Here is a 4570-nt window from a genome sequence, read left to right as displayed (position 1 = left end):
ATAATGTAAATCTTCAAAGATACTATCGGTTTCTACGATATATATTATGAGGAGGTACCTCCCCCTCCCCTGACGTAAGTGAAGTATTATCCCTATTGAAGGGAGGTACATCATCTAGACTATCTTCTATCCTACTGGAAATGGATGAATCTCCCCGGGTGGGATTTGAACCTACGACCAATCGGTTAACAGCCGACCGCTCTACCGCTGAGCTACCGAGGAAAGTGGCAGATGATTCAATCCCATATACTTCCAGAGACTCTTGTTCCTTGAGCCGCCCCTTGATCTGCAAGACGTTAACCACTCGAAGACCCAAAGCTTTCTTCGAGACTTCATGAACCTCGCGTACACCCTAACTCTCATTATAGGAAGAAGCAGTAATGATAGCAATCCCTTTTGCCTTCTCGGATAGAGCCTACGAATCGGGGGGGGGCTGGTGTGGAAGATCTCGGTCATGGTTGATCTTGGTCGTGATTGATCGCCCCCCCCCCAACCCCAAGATGCATATCGATCGATCACCAATCACTAGTTTCTATTTCTCCTTTTCCGGAAAACATAGTAGAATAGTCACAGGATACTTATAGAGGTATAAGGAATATCTTGGAAAGGAGAAGAAAAAAACTCTTAGGAGACAAGAGAAACGAAGGCAGTTAGCAGTAGAATAATACCAATCATCAATCCGAATGAATAAGAAGATACTCTCCCGCCCTCCCCATATCTTGCGCTTTCTCCACCTATGGAACTCAAAATACCGGTGCCATTAATAATTCCGTCAATTACCCATTGGTCGAAAAGAAGAGTTAACTCACCCAGGAATCGAATACCTCTCACTAGAAGGATATCGTAGTAATGATCGATGTAACCCCGGTTGTGTGACCAGTCCCCAATGAGACGGTTAAATGAACCCATAGATTGTTTGGCAAAAGGATCAATATCACCGCAAGGTTGTGTGTGAGAGGATATCGGTCCATAAATCACGTAGGAGATAGATATTCCGGCTAGTGATAGACCAACCGAACCTGCTGAATCTATTAGCAATTGTACCAAATTTTCGGGATTGTTGTTGTCCTCTGAAAAGCCTGCAAGGGGAGTTAACCACTCGGATAGCAAATCGGGACCAGTTTCTCCTCCAGCGAGATTGACTCCTATTGATCCAACCAACGAAGTTGGTATCGACAGTACTACTGAAGGCAATACCATCGAAACGTCTGATTCCTTAGGATATAGAGACTCAGAACGAATATTGGACTCTGCAGAAACTTTTCTATCGACTGAATCTTCCCCGTCATAACCTCCTGCTGAATCGACTCCTTCGTCTCGCGGGGGTGGAGGAACATCATACCCATCTCCACTCGTTGCTATCGTTTTGGTGTTACTCCGAATGACACTATTCATAGAGGAATGGGATGAATTGGTACCGCCACCGGCGCGTAGATTCCCCTCAAACGTGAGGAGATAGATGCGGAACATGTAGAAAGCAGTTGGAACTGCTGTGAATGAGGCTATACATCCGGGGGGAAAGGAACGTAGCCAACTCTTTGCAATAATTTCATCTTTGGACCGGAAACGAGCTAGAGGTGGTATACCACAGAGAGAGAGAGTACCTGAAAGAAAAGTGATTCCAGTAATTGGCATATATTTTCGCGAACCACCCGTGGGAGACATATTTTGACTTCTATTGGGAGAGTATCCGACAACCCTTTCCATCGAATGAATTACTGAACCGGATCCGGGAAATAGCAAAGCTTTGGGATGGGCATGTGTAATGAGGTGAAACAACGAAGGTTTATAAGCACCGAGACCTAGAGCCAGCATCATGTAGCCCAATTGAGACATAGTAGAATAAGCTAAACCTTTCTTGATATCCTTCTGGGCAAGAGCTATCGTCGCTCCCAGTAGAGCCGTTATTCCGCCTATCCAGGAGATAACATTCATGCTTAGAGGTAAGGTTTCAAACAATTCAAGCATTCGAGCTACAAAAAAAATTCCCGCAGCTACCATAGTAGCGGCGTGTATAAGAGCCGAAATAGGTGTGGGTCCTTCCGTTGCATCGGGCAACCATACGTGGAGTGGGGATTGTGCAGATTTAGATACCGGACCCAAAAATGGTAGAGGAGCACATGTATTGGCAAGGGAGGAGCCGGCGCTGTTGTTATCAATCAACTCACTAAATCAATCACACGATTCGCGGATCTCGAAACTACCAGTTATCCAATACGTACCTAATATACCCAATAATAATCCGAAATCTCCTGTACGATTAGTTGCAAAAGCTTTTTGGCAGGCATTAGCAGCACTTGGTCGTGCGAACCAAAAACCTATCGGCGAGTAAGAGCACATCCCTACTAATTCCCGAAAAACATGAATCTGTATTGGATTGGGACTGAACACTAATCCTGACGTGGAGGCAGTGGAGAAACTTAAATAGACGGGAAACCTTACGTATCCCTAGTCGTGACGCATATGACTATCACTGTAAATCATAACCAAGACACCTATGGTGGTGACTGATATCGACGTAATGGAAGTAAGTGAATCAACTGAAAATCCTATCTTTGGAGAAATATCGTCGTTGGGAATCCATGACCATGAGTATTCAAAAGTGGAGCGACCAGTAACTTGTTGCCAGAATGTTGCGATAGAGACGGACATAGCTGCGGCTAATGAAAGAACACTGAGCATAGCACGTATACGACGAAGGCTCTTAGTGGCTTTTGGAAAAAGAAACGATGCCAATCCGATCAAACCAGAGGTTACGAATGGGCGTGAGGGGACAATCCAAGCACATTCATAAGATAATTCCATAAACATATTTAACCCGGGTTGGAACTCTTTCTGTCAATAGTTGTCAGATATATGGAGCGTCGAAGAATGGAATATATATGGACAGGTGAGATCACGCGTATCAAACCGAATAATCCATTTGTTTCTCGTTCTGGTGCGAGCCCGGCGTCGAGACTTGACAGGAATCAAATGTGTCGGAGATACTTATCTAGGTTCCATTTTTTGACCCCAAACCGATTGAGTTGTTTTGGGTTATTTTTCACACGACAAGACTATTACGGATAGACATGCAGCAATTGATACTGGAGGAAAACAACTCCGAGTAGAACCGGGGAGATTCTATGATGTTCGTCACTTCGCTCTGCTTGGGCACAACGCATCAGAGTCCAATACGGTAATGTCGATATATCGAGTTTCATTGGTTTGTCACGGATCCAAAATTGATCTCGGACATCCCCGGCTGAGTAACGCAACTGCTAGGGGGCGCGTCTTGCATCCCTGTTTCGAGAGGAAGAAAGTGATACGGAAGATCCATTCTAAGAAGAAGACGCGAAGGAAATCGGGATACAGACAGGATTTGGTTCGATCTGTAGTAGATCCCATTTGCTTAAATGGAAAGGAGTTGGTTGGTTAGCAAATTGTTATCATAAAGAAGTCAATGATTCTTGCTGGGATTCTTTTGCATAGAATGGAAACCCAGTTCCCCCAGTTGTTCCCCTTCTAATGATTCTACGCAATCACCCCCTCCCTCATTATATTGATTCTACTCGTACGTATCAACATACTCGTCGCATTCATTTCGATGATAAAACCGAATAGATAGATTTCATTATGGCAGTTCCAAAAAAACGTACTTCTAGGTCGCGGAGGAAGATTCGCAATCATATTTGGAAGACCCAAACTAATGAAGTAGCATCGAAAGCTTTTTCTCCAGCTAAATCCATTTTGACTGGACGGTCGAGAAGTTTTTACTATGTGACAAATGAAAAAATTTCTGAAACTGGTCAGTAGTACTCCCCGGTTGTAACAGGAATTGCCGTATCAATAGGACGTGGGGTCGGTCGGAATAGATAGTGAACTATTTGTTTGTTGGAACGGGGAAGACGAGATAAGTGATTGTCAGGGAACTTATTGATGAATTTGGATCCCTAGTAAGTAGTACGGGTACATGTTGATATTATTGCGTGACGGTACCGTGCGGTAAATAAAATCCAAATACTAACAGAGTTGTATCAATGAATGTTGGTAATAACCACGAGGGGGGGGGGGTTACGTGCATGAAGAAGGAGCCCAATCCCTCTCTTCCTTCCTATGATACAAGGGTCTCGATCACGATCATCGATTTATCTCTATCCCTACTACGAATGGGTATGGGTCGATAACACCCAAAGAGAATCGGGAGATAAATCTGCGTTCCCGGAACGGGAACGTCTTCTATTCCGTTTAAAATATGTTCCGACCTCGTTTATTCGGAATAGCAGGATTTGAACCTGCGACCTCCATCACCCCAAGATGGCACGCTACCGAGCTACGCCATATCCCGTTATTCCTATACAAGTATAGCGCCGTATACCTAATCAACTATAGACAGGGAAGGTCCCTTGTTGTGCGTGTGTACTCTCCCCCAGGAAGATTGACGATTCACCCGAAGATGTGATATCATTAATTACGATAAGTATAACGAGTAGCGAGCCGCTATGGTGAAATTGGTAGACACGCTGCTCTTAGGAAGCAGTGCTAGAGCATCTCGGTTCGAATCCGAGTAGCGGCATTTAATTTCAACCTG

General features: G+C 44.5%; 1 non-coding gene across 1 annotated transcript; it reads right to left on the bottom strand.

Moving 5' to 3' along the window:
- Positions 1 to 4253: 4253 nt before the first annotated feature.
- On the bottom strand, positions 4254 to 4327 carry TRNAP-GGG (transfer RNA proline (anticodon GGG)). Its single transcript has one exon. It is a non-coding gene; the product is annotated as a tRNA-Pro (tRNA).
- Between the last annotated feature and the right edge of the window lie 243 nt (positions 4328 to 4570).

The sequence above is a fragment of the Dipteris shenzhenensis genome, unplaced genomic scaffold, assembly GCF_047967505.1.
Source record: "Dipteris shenzhenensis isolate YYH24624 ecotype China unplaced genomic scaffold, Dip_SZ_1.0 scaf0416, whole genome shotgun sequence".
Taxonomy (NCBI): domain Eukaryota; kingdom Viridiplantae; phylum Streptophyta; class Polypodiopsida; order Gleicheniales; family Dipteridaceae; genus Dipteris; species Dipteris shenzhenensis.
Note: the sequence above shows the minus strand (reverse complement) of the source record. Positions and strands in the feature narration are given on the sequence as shown.